We start from the raw sequence: 18,541 nt of genomic DNA, 5'->3' as shown, positions 1-18,541 counted from the left end.
ACATTTATCAGGATGTACTAGTCACAAAGAAAGGGAAAGTCCCACCCAATCTGGAAACAAAGAACACAGGTCACTGGCAAGAAAAGGTTCTGAAAGTGATGGCTTAAGAGAATTGACTGTGGGAGTCGAATACAGGAACTGGATTCCACCCATGGGCTGCCAGTTTCTAGGTTGCATCCACCTACCTTAGTTCCTCGCCTTCTGCCTCCGCTGAGGTCACAGCTACATCAAATCATCTTCATTCTCACACCACACAGCTGAGTCAAACCATCTTTGTTCCCACATGGCATTCAAAGACTCAGACTTCAGTTCCTCTAGGAATTAAGGCAAGGTACAAGAAGCATTTAAATAAACCTCCATTCTTCCCACAACATACATACAAATGCATACATACATGCATATATACATATATATGTACGTACACACATATGGACATAAGTACATAAATCCATGTATACTTAGAGGGGCTTCATATTAGACATTTTTCCATGTACTCTGATGCTGACCAATGGAACTTCCCAAGTCCCTTGGCTGACCCCCATATCCTAGGATCTGGTGGCCCAGGGGCAACCACTGGCGTCCACCGTACAGCCTTGGGAGAAGCTCCCCTTGCCCTATGTATCAGGTCTCAGGAATGGGTTGCCACTTTGATTCCCCCCGCTTCCTTCTGCTCTTCCTGGCCCCCCTTCTTTGGTGACTAAAGCCTTATCTCTTAGCCTCAAGTAGTGGTTCAAGCCTTGCTATACATGGGGAACCCCTAATTAGCCATGTTTTTCTGCCCACCTGGCCATAAAACCCCACAAACTAGGTTCCCTTCTATGGGTCTCTATGCATGGAATATACTCTTTTTTTGAGAGCAGTGGTGTTCTGGTAATGTTTTAAAATGGATTCTCCTAGGAAAACACCCTGATTTATAGTGTTTATCAACTCCTGTGGTATAAATACTTCCACCACACCATGAACAAATTCAAGCCACCAACATGGTCTCAGTTATCACAAAGTTGGGAAGAAATAAACAGCAGTACTTAATATACAGTATTTCTACTGTTCAGATACAACAGAATAAAGAACCTCAGGAGTATCAGTGATAGTAAAATGCTGTAAATAAACTGGGAAGGAATAAGTATTGAGGGTTTATTAACTTTATTTACAATATAATTTATTGGTTTTGCTAAGGTCATATAATTTAATTTTCTTACAATGGCTCTGCTTAACAACCGGCTTTCAAAAAACTCCTGAAATTTAAACAACTGACTCTCACAAGGAAATGCTAACTGGCTCCAGCACACCACTGCTTGAGGACACGGGTCCCCTTATTACTCGTTACTGTTAAGTCCTACATTAGGGCACATGTAAGCATTTGGTAAACCTGTTACAATCAAAGAATTAAAGGAATACACTTCTAAAACACTAAAAGGAGGCTTCTGTTTGATATGCTCTTTGGAAGTTGTATTAATAAACATTTCACATAAATAAATATTACAACTGAACATTTATTCACTCCATAAATATTCAGTGAGTAGCTACCACGTGCCTTACACTGTTCCAGAAGCTGGGATGGCAAGAGTGAACAAGACAGGGAGTGGCCAAGATGGCAGAGCAGAAAGAACCTGAGCTCACCTTCTCCCACGGGCACATCAGAATTACAACTGTTGGGCTTCCCCGGTGGCGCAGTGGTTGAGAGTCCGCCTGCCGATGCAGGGGACGCGGGTTCGTGCCCCGGTCCGGGAAGATCCCACATGTTGCGAAGCAGCTGGGCCCGTGAACCATGGCCACTGAGCCTGCGCATCCGGAGCCTGTGCTCTGCAGCGGGAGAGGCCACAGCAGTGAGAGGCCCGCATACCGCAAAAACAAAAAAACAACAACAACAACAAAAAAATTACAACTATTTACAGAGGAACTACTGATGAGAAAAACCAGAAGACTAGCAGAAAAGATCTTCTACAACTAAAGACATAAAGAAGGAACCACACGGGGCTTCCCTGGTGGCAGAGTGTTTGAGAGTCCACCCGCCAATGCAGGGGACACGGGTCGTGCCCCGGTCCGGGAAGATCCCACATGCCGCGGAGCGGCTGGGCCCGTGAGCCATGGCCCCTGAGCCTGCGCGTCCGGAGCCTGTGCTCCGCAACAACAGGAGAGGCCACAACAGTGAGAGGCCCGTGTACCGCAAAAAAAAAAAAAAAAAAAAAAGGAACCATAACTAGACAGGTAGGAGGGGCAGAGCTGCAGTATAATCAAGACCCATACTCCAAGGTAGGCAACCTACACATGAGAGGATAATTACAATTGCAAAGGTTCGCCCCAAGGAGTGAGGGGTCTGAGCTCCACGTCGGCTCCCCAGCCTACACGTCCTACACTGGGAAGACAAGCTGCCACAACATTTGGCTTTGAAGGCCAGCGGGGCTTTCTTTTGCGAGAACACGAGGGTTGTGGGAAATAGAGACTCCATTCTTAAAGGGTGCACACAAAATCTCACACGCTCTGGGACTCAGGGCAGAAGCAGGAATTTGAAAGGATTATGGGTCAGATCCACCTGCTGACCTTGGAGAGCCTCCTGGAGAGGCAGGAGGTGACTGCAGCTCTCCCTGGGAAGACAGACACTGGCAATAGCATTTTGGGAGCTCATGCTACCACGGGGACACTGGCAAGCACCACTTTGGAATCCCTCCTCCGGTTTCTGAGCACTGGAACCTGGCCCTGTCCACCAGCCTATTGGCACTAGTACTGGGATGACTCAGGCCAAGCAACTAGCTGGGTGGAGACACAGCCCCACCTACCAGCAGGTCTGCTGCCGTAAGGCCCTCTGAGCCCACAGTCACCCTGGGACCCGGCCCTGTCCACCAGAAGGCCCAGAACCCAGACCTGTACTTCAGTGGGCCAGCACTAGCCACAGGACCAGCCTCTCCCACGAATGGGGATGCACCAGCCACAAGTCATCCCCGGCCCAAGCCCCATCCACGAGAGGGTCAAAACACCAACTCCAGGACCCCCATGGCCCTGAAGCCAGAGACCCCAGGACGTACCAGTGAGCCAGCACAAGCCCAAGAATCTGGCCTCACCCACCAGTGGGTGGGCACCAGCTCCAGGACCACCACAGCCCTGCAGCCTGCCACACCGGGACCCAGAACACACGCCAGCAGGCCGGCACCAGCTACAGGACAGCACGACCCCTCAGCCGGTCACACTGGGATCCGGCCGCACTCACCAGCAGGCTGATACCAGCTTTGGGACGCGCCGGATCCCACAGCCAGTAGCCTCCTGACCCAACCCTGTCCACCCGTGTCGGACAGGCTGGCAGCCTCTGCACAAGGCAGCACCTGGCAACCAACTGAACCGGGGGGCCTGCTACACCTACCAGGCTGCCCACAGTAGTCAGGCTGTCATACAGAAGGACCCACACAACCCAAATAACGGGCACCCCTAGAGCATACAGCTCTGGTGACCAGAGGGGACTGTGCTGCTGGGACATAAAGGACATCTCCTCCAAAAGGCCGCTTCTCCAAGGGCAGTAAATGTAACCAAGCTACCAGGTACACAGAAATAAAAACAGCAATGAAGAATACAATAACTGAAATGAAAAATACACAAGAAGGAATTAACAGTAGACGAGATGATACAGAGGAACAGGTCAATGAGCTGTGCAAATCACTGAACAGAAAAAAAGAAAGAAAGAATAAAAAGAAATGAGGAGAGTTTGAGACCTCTGAGACAACATCCACCATACTAACATTTGCATTAAAGGAGTCCCAGAAGGAGAAGAGAGAGAGAAAGGGGGCAGAGAACATATTCGAAGGCATAATCGCTGAAAACTTCCCAAAGCTAGGAAAGGAAACAGACATCCAGGTCCAGAAAGCACAGAGAGTCCTAAACAGGATCAACCCAAAGAGAAACAAACCAAGACACGGTGTAATTAAAGTGGCAGAAATGAAGGATAAAGAGAGAATATCAAAAGCAGCAAGGGAAAAGAAACAAGTTACATACAAGGGAATTCCCATAAGGCTATCTGCTGACTTCTCAACAGAACATCCTCAGGCCAGAAGGGAGTGTCATGATATATTTAAAGTGATGAAAGGGAAAGACCTAGAATACCCTGCAAGGTTTTCATTCAGATTTGATAGAGAGATCAAAAGTTTTATAGACAAGGAAAAGCTAAAAGAGTTCAGTATCACCAAACCAGCTTTACAAGAAATGTTAAAGGGACTTGTCTAAGCAGCAAAAAAAAGGCCACACCTATAAACATGAAAATTATGAAAGGAGAAATCGCATTGGTGAAGGCAAATATATTACTAGTAAAGGTAATAAGTCAGCCATGTATAAAGCTAATAGGAGGGTTAAAAGACAAGAGTAAAAAAATCATCTGTATCCAAAATGAGTAGCTGAGAGATACACAGAAAAGAAAGATTTAAAATATGACGTCAAAACAGTAAAGTTGGTGGGGAAGGAGTAAAAATGCAGGGTTATTAAAATCGTTTGAACTTAAGAAATCAGTAACTTAAAATAATCAGATAGATAGATACGTACATTGTGGGGAATATAGTCACGACTATGTCATATCTTTGTATGATGACATATGGTAACTAGACTTACTGTGGTGATCATTTTGAAATGTATAGAAATATCACATCACTACGTTGTGTAACAAGAACTGACACAGTGTTGTAGGTCAATTATTCTTCAAAAACAAACAAACTCACAGAAAAAGAGATCATATTTGTGGTTACCAAAGGTGGGTGGCAGGATGAGGGGGAACTGAATGAAGGAGGTCAAAAGGTACAAACTTCCAGCTATAAGATAAATAACTGCTAGGGATGTAACATACATAATAAATATAATTAACACTGTTGTATGTTATATATGAAAGTTGTCAAGAGAGTAAATCCTGAGCTCCCATCACAAGAAAAAAAATTTTTTCCCTATTTCTTTAATTTTGTATCTATATGAGATTACGGATGTTCACTAAATTTACTGTGGTAATCATTTCATGATGTAGGTAAGTCAAATCATTAGGCTGCACACCTCACACTTAGTGCTGTATGTCAATTATATCTCAATAAAACTGGAAGAAAAAATAGTGAACCAGACAGATAGGTACCTGCTCTCAAGAAGCTTAATGCCAGTGGAACAGCAATAAATATTTCAGCAAGTTTCCCTTTTCCTTTTCTACTGTAATCCCCCTCCCTCCCCTCCTAACCAGAGAAGCTCTAGCGAGCTCAGGGGGCAGCTCTCTGCCATTTCGTTGCAGTCTTTGTTAGTTTCCTTCTTTCTCCCTCCCACGACATCCATCCCACCCTATCTGACTTCAGTCTGGATAACTTATGACCTCTTACCTCTTCACTGCATTTTTATTTTTCTCTTTCCAAACTTTTCAAGATATGTTTCTTTTATTGCCAAAACTCTCTTTAGGAAAGGAAACTAACAATTATTGAACATATTCTGTATACCAGGCACTTCTGTACCTTATTTCATTTAATTCTCATCACAGGTCAGATGATGTAAGTATTATTACCCCCATTCTTAGACGAGAAAACTGAACTTCTTTTTAATCTTTAAAGGTAGGGGACTTCCATGGTGGTCCAGTGGTTAAGACTCCATGATCCCAATGCCAGGGGCCCAGGTTTGATCCCTGGTCAGGGAACTAGATCTCACATGCCGCAACGAAAAAGATCCTGTATGCTGCAACTAAAAGATCCCGCATACTGCAACTAACACCTGACGAGCCAAATAAATATTTTTTTTTAACCTTTAAAGGTAGGATTTAAGGCCAGATCTGACTGACTGCCAAGTTCATATTCTTTTCTTTACACAAACTTCCTCTTAGCTCTCCTATAATAACTCTACTAGATTATATATGTGTTTAGGTGTTCCTGCCATCTTATATTAGCTTATCCTTTAGATTATAAGCTTTAAAAGTATAAAAGAGTATTGTTCCTGTATGACCTAGAATAATGGGAGTTTAATAAATCTGGTTAACAGATCTTATTATGATGTTTTATTTATTGCTTTGCTTATAAAAGTAATACATGACCAACATTAAAAGATGAAAACCTAATAAAATCACAAAGAAGAAAATAAATCATACAGGATCCCACTGCCCCAGGATATCCAATTATGGCTATTTTGTTATTTCCATGTTTTTTTCATTATGTATAAACTTTGGAAGTATAATTGGCATCATACTGTACATATCCTTTCATATTGTTTTTTAATTGGATTTTTTATACTTGGCATCATTTCCCCATGCCATTTAATATTCTCCTACAATGATGATATTCTGCTATAGTTATCTAATCATTTTCCTATTATTGTTCCTTAAGATTTTTATTATAAATAGTGCTTGATGAACATTTTTATAGATATATTTGTGTATATCCTGTTTTCCTAAAAATAAACTCCTGTATATGAAATTGCAACTCTTTGTGACTTTGTGTGTTATCACATTGGCTTCCTATGAAATTGTGCCAACTCACCGTTCTACGAGCAGTAGATGGAGTGCCCAATTACCTACATGCTTGGCAGTGTTTGGTATTATTATGTTCATTGTTAATCATTAACAGGCTGATTAATAGAAAGCGATATGTCTTCTGTTTGCTGTTTCTTGGCTGAGTGAGTTTGAACAACTTTTCATAAATTTAGCCACCCATGATTTGCAAAATACCTATTTATGCCTTTTGCCTACTTTTCTGCTAGGATGTATTGTTTATTGCTTGGTAAGCTTTTTATATATCAAAGCTTTGATTCTTTTTTCCTTCTTGTGTTGTAAATGTTTTTGCTAGTTTCATTTACTTAAAAGAACTTTATTTTTAAATAGTTATAGATACTCAAGAAGTTGTAAAATATAGTACAGAGTTCCTGTGAACCCTTCATCAAGTTTCCTGCATTGATAACATCTTACTTTAACTGTAGTACATTACCAAAACCAAGAAATTAACACTGCAACAAAACAGTTAAAGAGACTTAACATTGGTACAAAACAGTTAAACAGACTATAGACTTATATGGATTTCTTCATTTGTTTTACAGTCTATTAATGGAAATTTGAATCATAAATTTTAATGCATTCATTCTTTTTTTTTCCTTTTTTTGCGGTACGCGGGCCTCTCACTGTTGTGGCCTCTCCGGTTGCGGAGCACAGGCTCCAGACGCGCAGGCTCAGCGGCCATGGCTCATGGGCCCAGCTGCTCCGCGGCATGTGGGATCTTCCCGGACCGGGGCACGAACCCGTGTTCCCTACGTCAGCAGGCATACTCTCAACCACTGCGCCACCAGGGAAGCCTTAGAACACCTTGTTTTTAACAAGACCTGCCTTCAAGGGAAACTGGTTAACGAAAGTCTAACTTACTCAGGTATCATCAGAGCCTAACTGACCTGGGGAAGGGAAATATCCAACTCCAGCCCACCCTAGCCACCCTATGCCACCTAAGGTGGGGTGGAGGGGAATAAAACCTGAGAAACACTTGTGAAGTTCACAGTCCAGAGGCACAGGCTCACTAAAAGACTGAGACCCATCCACAGGACTACAGAACACTTCCCCTACCCACACTGCACCACACAACTAAAGGTCTGTTTACAACAGTTCCCTTTACCTGGTACAGCACGTCCAGCTATCAAGAAAAAATGACAAGGCATACCAAAATGCAAAAAACACAATTTGAAGAGACAGATCAAACATCAGAACCAGACATGGCAGGGATGTTGGAATGATCAGATGGGGAATTTAAAACAGCTGTGATTAATATGCAGCGGACTGCAGATAAAGTAGACAGCATGCAACAACAGATAGGCGATGTAAGCAGAGAGACGGAAATCCTAAGAAGGAACCAAGATGAAGTGCTAGATACAAAAAAACACTGTAACAGAAATAATGTCTTTGATGGACTTATTAATAGACTGAACGTGAATGAATAAGGAACCTGTGAGTTAAACGACATATCAATACTACCCTTGAAAACCAAAAAGCAAAGAAAACAAAGTCTGAATAAAACAGAATAAAATATCCAAGGACTGTGGGACAACTGTAAAGGTGTACCATATTCAAAATGGAAATGCCAGAGAAGAAAGAAACAGAAGAAATATTTTAAACAATGACTGAGAATTTCCTCAAATTATTATCAGGCACCAAACCATAGATCCAGGAAGCTCTGAAAACACCAAACTGGATAAATGCCAGAAAGACTACATCTAGGCATATCACTTCCAAACTATGGGAAATCAAAGATAAAAAATCCTGAAAGAAACCAAAGGGGAAAAAACTTATAGAGGCACAAAGATAAAAATTACATCTTTCTTCATTCTTGAGGTTACTAGCAGCCCATTATATTTATGTACCGTAATTTTATGAATTCCTCATTGTTGGATTATTGTTGGAGATTCTTGGGGAAATACTAAATGGGCTTGAAAATTCTGGTGCCAAACATGCGAGCTTTCTTTTCTTCTTTTGGGAACAAATCTAATATTGTCAAGGATCACTATGCTCTTACACTAAGAAATCTGTAGGTTTGCACTGTTGGAAAATGAGCCACTGCTGTGAATCCTTTGATTAGAACCTGTGTACTTTATGAACTATGTTTCTTTTTTAAACATATATATACGAAGTTTTATGAGAAACTCAAATTTTTATATCCTTAATATGTCAACAGGAAGATGTAAAAGAATTTTATTGTAGAATTTTATTTAATCACAGGAAAGGTAGCCCAGTCGAATCTGCAAATGTACAGCTGTGTGGCCACGGACGATTCTCATTCACTGCTATGCTCTCTCAGCCTCTGGGGGAACAATGTCCGCTCTGGGTGTCTGGACCCTTTGGACTTTTAAATCTCTCACCTTGAGGGAGACGGCTGAACACAGTGCAAGTAAGTGTGGGATATTATTTGGGTGCTGACTCTGATGGAGAACAAAGGGTACATGAGATCCTTTCATCAGCCTCTACCTCTTGAAATGCTGAACTCTCGATCTCATTATAATTAAAATAATCAAGGCTCAGTGTGGCCCCGGAAGTGGAGTGATTTCCAAAACTTCTAGAACCTAAAACATGAGCATTTAGGTCATTTTCTATTTTTTTCAAAGTATTGTAAACAATACTACAACAAATATGAAAACATAGTATTTATATCTTTAATATTTGTTCAGTTATTTCCTTAAGGATAAATTGCTGAAAGTGGGGTTCCTAAGCCCAAAAGTATGCTCATTTACAGTCTTTCGGTACATATTGCCCAAACACCCTATTTAAAGGCCATACTAATTCATATTCCTACCAGTGGAACACTCATTTCCTACATCTTTACCGACACTGGGCATGGCCATTCTTTGTAACTTTTGAAGAATTAAATATCTGATATGAACCAGATCATGTTGATCCCCTACTTTAAAACCTCCAAAGGTTCTCTTTCATGCATAGGACACATTCTCAAACTTGGTCTTAAAAATTATTGAGGGCCCTATATAGCTTTTGTTTGTGTGAATTATGTTTATTAATATTTGCTGTATTATAAATCGATATATTATTGTAAGTTAATATAAACAAAAATTTTAATTTTTTATTTAATTCATTAAAAATGATAAATCCATCACATGTTAACATAACATTTTAATGAACGTATTTTTTAAAAAACGCTAGTGAGATACGTGGCATTGCTTTACATTTTTGCAAATCTCTTTAATTACTGGCTTAAAAGAAGATGTTCTATTATAGTAGAAGCTGAAGTCTCATATCTACTTTGAGACTCATATCTACTTTAGTCTCATAACTATTCAATTTGTTGCAATATTGCACATCCTGTAGCCTCTGGAAAATTCCCCTGTACACTCATGAGAAAATGAGAGTGAAAAAAGTAAACAATGTCTTAGTGTTATTATGAATGCAGTTTTGGGCCCCCCCCGAAATGTTCTTAGAGACCTGAGCGGTCTCCAGACCATACTTTGAGAACCATAAAATGCAAAGGATAAAGGCTAACTCTTTAGCGTGCCATGAGAGTCCTTTCTTCATTCAACCTTAACCCTTCCTCGATTATCCTCTGTTGTGCTCATTCCTGCAGCCAGACAGAATTCTGACATTATGCATTTTCAGTTCTATATGCTTTCACATGTATTATTCTCTTCCAAGAATGCCTGTCTCTGGTGGCTATATTGGGATTTGAGGGAGCTCAATAAATTATAACCTTATCCAAGTTCTGAATAAACTGAGAGACAAAACAAAAAAGCAAACAGAGAGAACCAAGTTACCACCTTTATTACCAATGCAGCTGATTTTGAAGAGTGTAATTTACTAGATGGCGACAGTGGGCTTTCCCATATTCCACCCCCAGAACTTTACAGACCCACCAGCCAGAGACACACGGTGCTAGACAACAGCAGCTCTTCCCATATACAGCCCCCTGCTCCATTATTATATGCTGAGAATGGAGAAAGGGCTCACTCCCAAGAGGAGAGGAGGAATGACTGGAGCCACAGTCAAATCCCCAGTTCCTTATCCAATAACCAACAATCAGGTAAATCACTCCATGTTTGCTGAAGAGGGATGACTCAGACGAGAAACCACAAGTGGTAGGCTAGCGGCTTACTTTTATACAAAAGAAAACAGGAATGGGGATGAAGAGTATCTCCCACCCCATCTACACACACACACACACACACACACACACACACACACACACACACACACCACAAAAACATTCTCTACCTATAAAATCCCTAGTCATACTCAAACATTACTTATTGTATGAAGCTTTATGTAACTTCCTGACATAGTCTCCCCTCTGCTTACATAACATTTTGTACATATAAATTCAACAAGTGATAGTAAGACCGTAACAGGCAAGGGACAAAGGATACAAATACAAATAAGGTACTACTTCTGCTTTCAAAAACTTAGGGAAACAGTATCTACAACAGCAGCTCCAACATAGCTCTCAGATTTTTATCCACTACGTTCATTCTGTCGACAAATTTGGAAGCACGAAACACACAGGCATCCTTTTTCTATGGAATAATTTAGGCATGTCATCGCAGCATCTGAAATCTGTCTACATCATTTGACCCTCGCAAATCTGTACTTGACTTTCACGATGCCCCTGAAATCTTTCCAAACTACTCTCATTTCCTATCAAGATCGAGCCACACCAGTGCCACCAGTAATTATCCCCCAAACCTAACAATTCATTTTTTGTCCTTCCCATTTCCCTAGTAATTTTATACTTGGATGGATGCCTTTGTGTGTTTGTGGGTTTTGAATTTATAGCTATAATGGTAGAAACCTGCAGTAACACAGCTCATTATATAAGGATTCAGAAACAACATGGGCCACATCCCAGATCTAAGACCCAGCAGTAAATATAATAAAAGCCTGATATAACATGTTTAACCTATAAGGAGGGCACTGTTTCTGTCCCTGAACAGCTCATTATAGAGACTCTACTGCCTTGCTATTCCTCCCCGACCCCATGGCAGCTTGCAGACTGCTTGAGAGCACTATCATTGGCTGGATGGTTAGATTAAATGACCTTTGGGGGTCTGTTTTCATCCCCTGAAATTCTATAATTCTAGTGAGTTTCCTTTCCTTGGAAGTATGGCACAAAGTTAGCATTTTACCAAAGTGCCTGGCACATACTCTGTCACTGTAGTTAAAAGTACAAAGCAGAAACTAACACACCATTGTAAAGCAATTATACTCCAATAGAGACGTTAAAAAAAAAAAGTACGGATGCTGGAGCCAAGAGTAACTGGCCTCCCATTCCAGCTCTGTGTGCGCCCTTAAAACAAATCACTTCATTTCTCTATGCCTCCATCAGCTAACTCATCTATACAATGATGACTATAATCACACCTATCTCATAGGCATATTGTGAGGATCAAATAGTTAATACATGTAAAGCACTTTAGAATAGTGCCTACCACATACTAAGTGTATAATCAACTGTCAATTACTAGTCCGTACCAGCGAATACGTGTTCAAAGAATTCTACAATTCCATGAATTCCCAGTAACTTAAAATATACATTTATTAGGCACTCAGGAAATACTGGAGAGCGATCTTGGGTCTGAATTTTATAGATTTATCCGAATCCTTCTAAATGCCTGTCTCATTAAAATGAAAAGGTTTTAAATTAGAAAGGCAGTTAGTCTTTTTTGAAAATGAGTTCTCAGCATATATACCAGGCATATACATACTGAATCTACCAATAAAATCCTATTATAAGACCATGTTTGCATAATTCTTTTATATTATATTAAAAATACACATATCCATTTTTTTTAGAGTAGAATCAAGCATCTACAAAACTGTACTATCTCTTCTTCACAAAATCTTGCTGTAGGTGTATCAAATGTTCTAATCAGTCCACCAGGTACAGACACTGACTGCAGTTTAAAAGACATAATCGAAGAGCATATTAAATAGTTCCATAAAACATGGAAAGTGAAGCTAACTTTCAACCATGGAATGGCTAAAGCAGTGGGTAAACCTGGCACGTTTGCTCTTAAGTCATTTTAAAAGCATTAAAACATATTTCAAAGATTTCAAACATGCAATTATTTTTGCTGCCACTCAAAACATGAAATAAACATTGCTTTAAAAAGATACGTGCTTTCTTAACCCATCAAAACAAACAACTTTGCATAAAAATTGCTTTCCCAAACCATTTTTCATACATTTGCAACTCATCCAGACAGTTTTAAGTCTGAAATTACAGAAACCATTGGTAAAATGGATCACTGTTACAAAAAATGAAAATGCATTAAACTCAAGGTGTGGACCTTCTATGAAAAACTCCCCTAAAAGTATGTATCATGCATTTACTTTGGAATTCCAATCACTAGCCAAGCTGTACTTTTGTCTACCTAATGGTACTGACGTTTTTTAACTTATCTTGTGGATCAGCCTTATTTTATAATCATACCCTCCCTGTATTTATCCAAAGTGATAACTATCTTTTAAATTAATTTAACAAATAAATCTGGAGCACCTACTCTCTGTAAGGTACTTTGCTGGGTATTGTACGGGGTTTAAAGCCGGCAGCAACCGTGTTACCCCTGAGGGTTCCCACTCAGGGTGGGCAGAAAGGCAATGCGGACAAATAGACTGAATTCAAGACAGTCTGCTCTGTCCCTGTCACTTTACAAGTTCCAGGCCATGGGTCACCATGAGGAAGGGAGAAGCCACAGGTTAACCACACTTCTGTCCTAGACCATCCCTGCTTGACCTGTTTGCCGCACACCCCCAATTTCTTATTCCGTGACCTCTTACTTTAAATTCTGGCTCCCTATGCCCACCCTAGGCTTGTGTGTTTGGTGACACACATTTAGAGCCTCTTCGCTCAGGTTTCTCTCCACTCTCAAGTCCCAGATTTGCAAAACTCCAGGTAAGAGACCTGCCAGTTCTGCTTTGTCCCTCCGGATCTACAGAGGATTGGTTCCCAGACCCCCGCAGAATACCAAAATCCGAGGATATTCAAGCCCCTTATGTAAAATGGTGTCGTGTTTGCATATAACCTACACACACCCTCCCGTATACTTTAAATCAGCCCTAGACTACTTATAATACTGAATATGATGTAAATGCTATGTAAATACAGGTATACCTCAGGTACTGTGGGTTCAGTTCCAGACCACCACAATAAAGCAAACACTGCAGTAAAGTGGATCACAAACATTTTTGGTTACCCACTGCATGTAAGTTATATTTACACCACACCGTTTATTAAGTGTGCAGTGATAGCATTAAGTCTAATATGGGGATATATGTATATGTATAGCTGATTCACTTTGTTATAAAGCAGAAACTAACACACCACTGTAAAGCAATTGTACTCCAATAAAGATGTTTATAAATAAATAAATAAAAATACAATGTACATGCCTTAATTTAAAAATATTTTATTGCCAAACAAGGCTAACCATCATCTGAGCCTTCAGCGAATCTTAATCTTTCTCTGGTGGAGGGTTTGAAATATTGCAAGGATTACCAAAATGTGACACAGAGACCCAAAGTGAGCAAAGGTTGTTGGAAAAATGGTGCCGATAGACTCTCTTGATACAGGGTTGCCACAAACCTTCAATTTGTAAAAAAACACAGTATCTTTGAAGCACAATAAAGTGAAGTGTAATAAAACAAGGTATGCCTGTAGTTGCCAGTGCATGGCAAATTCAAGTTTTGCTTTTTGGAACTTTCTGGTACTTTTTTTCCTAACATTTTTGACCCACAGTTGGTTGAATCCAGGGAGGCAGAACCCCTGGACACAGAGGACCAACTGTACTTAGCCTAGACCCGTCCCCACCCCTTACTTCTCCCTCCCCGCAAAACCTGCCTGCCATAAAAGGAAAAATAAAAGAACACACAAGGCAATAATTTTATTATAAGAATGACAGAAACCAGCCATTACAGTAGGTCATAAGAGTGAGACATGGCTTCTGATTTTGAATCTTCTGATGTTGCTTAGTGATGGTTTTCAAGGATCCCAGTAGGAGGAACTGGAGCAGAAGGGGCATATTTATACTCAAAAAAATCAGATTTGTATTTACCAAAATAGTATATTTTCACACATGTGATCTTCCACCTTTTTCTGTAGTGTCATCATGGTAACAGAACTAGAACTCTTTGAATGGCTTCTACATGCCAGGCACTTTCCAAGTTCAGATTTATTATTCCCCTCCATCTTCTATGGGGAACATGTTTTATCTAAGGGTGAGATAGTGAATAATACTAGATGCCTCAGGTGTGCTACAACTTCAACTCCCATTTCTTAGCACTTTCAGTTTTAGAGTTCAGATTTCAAAGTGAACCAGAATTTGTATTCATCCCAAACACAACTCTTCCTCTTCAAATGTAATAGTCATATATAAATTTCAAATCCTTGGCCTCAGACAAAGGCAGCAGATCAAAGAAGGTGGCGTATCCATCCATAACTTCTATGGATCAACAGGGGTAGGTGCACAAACTGTCAGCAGGAGTTTTCCTGGACCCCGTTTGGCATAAAGAAAGCAGAGGAGGGCTTCCCTGGTGGCGCAGAGGTTGAGAGTCCGCCTGCCGATGCAGGGGACGCGGGTTTGTGCCCCGATCTGGGAAGATCCCACATGCTGCGGAGCGGCTGGGCCCGTGAGCCATGGCCGCTGAGCCTGCGCGTCCGCAGCCTGTGCTCCGCAACGGAAGAGGCCACAACAGTGAGAGGCCCACGTACCGCAAAACAAAAAAAAAGAAAGCAGAGGAGATAGGGCTAAAAGAAAAATCATACAGCATCCCCATATTTGCAGGAAGCAGTCTGTTGTTGAGGCAGCGCCAGAGAACAAGAATGCAATGTGAGTAGCCCGAAAGTCATTGATCTCTGGTGGCTAGGGAGAGTTCAGGCCAAAAGAATTCACTCAAAAACACCATCTTGTGTCATGAAGAACTTATGTGTCTGTGAAGAACCTGGACATGACATCTCTCCCACACAAATCTCTTGCCAGTAGCTGGTCCAGAAAAAAACCTCATCTCATTCAAAACTGAGCATCTCTGCATAGCTACTACAAGAAAATGAGAACAAAACCAGATAAAATGGAAGACAGGGGCTTCCCTGGTGGCGCAGTGGTTGAGAGTCCGCCTGCCGATGCAGGGGACGCGGGTTCGTGCCCCGGTCCGGGAAGATCCCACATGCCGCGGAGCGGCTGGGCCTGTGAGCCATGGCCGCTGAGCCTGCGCGTCCGGAGCCTGTGCTCGGCAACGGGAGAGGCTACAACAGTGAGAGGCCCGCGTACCGCAAAAAAAAAAAAAAAAAAAAAAAAGGAAGACAGATATGTACCAGGAAAAAATGTTTCCATACAGCGATAAAAATTTGGGCCCAACATATTGCCATAAACTTAAAAACAAAGAAAAAGACCAAAATAAAGCTACCATATCTATAAAGCAAGAGATCATATCAAATATACAAGAGCTCAGGGAAGATGTGGCAAGATGACAGGAAGTGAAATGTGATTTGGCAGAGCCCAGGAAACAAATATTTCACTGGCAGCAACCAGATTCTGCTAAAAACATGGAAAGAAACAAGAATGTCAGAAATGGAAAAAGAAGTAGAAAATTCAAAGAAGTAGAAAAAAAGGAATACAAAAGAATTAGAAAAAAATAATAGTGAGACAGGACTATTAAAAAGGTCTTAACATATGCAATAACTGGTATCCTGAAGAATAGGTAAAAACACAACAAAACAGGAAAAAAGTTAAAGATATACTTCAGAGTAACTTTCCAGAAATGTCACAAATCTACAGACTGAGAGGGCATGCTGAACCCTAGGAAAAACGGACACAAAACATTCAACACTGAATCACATTTTAGTAAAGTTACTGGAATTGAAAGGAAAAAAAAAAAAAAAAACTGTTGTGCACTGAGGCAAAAAGTTTGAGTCGGAATGTTACTTTCCACAGCAACGTTTAACGCCAGAAGACACTGGAGCAGTGGTACAAAGTCCTCGGGGATGTAAAGCGCATGATTTAAGAACTGTGCACAGTCAAATAGCCATCCAAGAGTAATGAAAATGAACATTTTTGAACTCGCACAACTCAGGGAATATACCCCAAACCCTTCCTGAAGAAACTACTACAAGCCAAACTTTGAAGAGCCCAGATAAATGGAATACTGGTCCTAAGTACTGACCTCATTTAACTGTAGGACTAAAACTAAAACAATTTTGGCGATTATGGTCACAGAACAGAATTTAAATGTTATAAACGCTAATGATGTAGAAATAATACAGCCAAGGTCTGGAGGGGAAGAGGACAGATGGTGGGTGGTAATGTCAACGTGATGATTTTCTCGTCTGGTAGAGCAGAGGACTGAAAGATTATTGAAGCTGATAAATCATGAAATAGACCTGTAAATACATCTCAAAGTCTAAAGAATAGGATATGAAAAATTATGTAATCATCAAGCATCAGGTGACTTTGGGAGAAAGTGGAAAAAACTAATTTTACCATTACTCATGTCAGGAAGTCAACAGACAGCTGTCTAAAGAAATACAAGTTTAAGTATTTGGGGGGAGGGGCACTGTCATATATTGCTGGTGAGAAAGGACATCAAAGGACATCTTTAGACCTGTTGTATGGGACCAACAGATAAGGGGCAACTTTGCAGAGTTTAGCTTTAGGGACTGACTGGAAGTGAAAATACAGTTGAGGAGAATGAGTCCTTCCCTACCACAAACCATCTCTCCAGTACCAACTTGTTATACTGTAGTTGACAACTATCATGACTAGTGACCATCCGACGTCTTTGGAATACTATGTGCCACTTCTCCACAAAAAGGCCAAAGTTGCTTTCCCAGTTTCCTTTACAGCTAGAACAGGCATGTGACTGAGGCTCCAACCATCAGACACAACCACACCAGAGTTTGACAACCAAGAGAGCATCTTTGGCCACTGGGATAAATGAGGGTCTCAGCTTTCAGGGGTGGCAAAGGCAGAGGTTCTGGGTTCAAGTGTCCAGAGGTGGTAGGAATGAGCTTCCACTGGAGTGGTTCTAAAGAATGTCTTGGGTGTTATTCCAAGCTGGCTGTCTCTGTGCCTATCTGGCCTTCCTAGATATTCTGTAAGGTACTCAGTATGCTTTAAAAATACTTACTTTCTGGGCTTCCATGGTGGCACAGTGGTTAAGAATCTACCTGCCAATGCAGGGAACATGGGTTCGAGCCCTGGTCCGGGAAGATCCCACATGCCACGGAGCAACTAAGCCCGTGTGCCACAACTACTGAGCCTGCACTCTAGAGCCCGCAAGCCACAACTACTGAAGCCCACGTGCTTAGAGCCCGTGCTCTGCAACAAGAGAAGCCACCGCAATGAGAAACCCACGCACTGCAACGAAGAGTAGCCCCTGCTCGCCGCAACTAGAGAAAAGCCCGCGCGCAGCAACAAAGACCCAACGCAGCCAAAAATAACATAAATAAAATAAATAAATACAATTAAAAAAAAAACACCTTACTTTCTGCTCAATCTAGGTAGCAGGGAGTTCTGTTATTTACAACTAAGAACAATGCCTGACTATGTATAGTATTGGCAGAACACACATTTGAAAAACAAAACAAACAAAAAAGAAAAACCCAAAAACAAAAAAATTTAAAACACCCATCAACCTTGAAAAGACCAAGGACCTAATGTTTTCATTAGCTCCCAGTCTAGAGATCACGTATACACAGTAACTTCACACTAAGACACCAAGTATCTGTGATATGTCCCTCTCCTAGAACATTATATCTGTTTTAAATATAAGTTAAAGAATGGGCTCTGTTAAAATAGGTCTTGGTTTTAAGTGCAGTTATACGAGAAGCATCAAAAGTTAAAGCATTCCTAAGAGGTAAAATCAAATACCGCTGAATCTTACTATCCAGACTTGCTGAAATCCTTTGGAAGATTTCATGGGTGATGATTCTAAACTCATCTAAAAAGTTTAATGCTAATCTCCAAAGCTTGCTTTTAAGCCCAAAGTGTGATCAAGTTCACTGTCTACTGTGAAAGGATTAAGGAATAATGTTACTTCCATTGTTCCCTCTCTTGTTCTTGGCTATGAAAAGCAACCAAATATACACAT

General features: G+C 41.0%; 1 protein-coding gene across 1 annotated transcript in view; it reads right to left on the bottom strand.

Annotated features, from left to right (window-relative positions):
* The window catches only part of DERA (deoxyribose-phosphate aldolase), a 363,055-nt gene that overhangs the window by 224,495 nt on the left and 120,019 nt on the right, over positions 1-18,541 (bottom strand). The window contains exon 11 of the transcript XR_007470387.1: positions 186-314. The gene's annotated coding sequence lies outside the window, so the exon portion shown is untranslated. The remainder of the gene's footprint in view (positions 1-185; positions 315-18,541) is intronic.

The sequence above is a fragment of the Orcinus orca genome, chromosome 11, assembly GCF_937001465.1.
Source record: "Orcinus orca chromosome 11, mOrcOrc1.1, whole genome shotgun sequence".
Classification (NCBI taxonomy): domain Eukaryota; kingdom Metazoa; phylum Chordata; class Mammalia; order Artiodactyla; family Delphinidae; genus Orcinus; species Orcinus orca.
The sequence above is the reverse complement of the archived record's forward strand: the minus strand, read 5'-3'. Positions and strand labels throughout refer to the sequence as shown.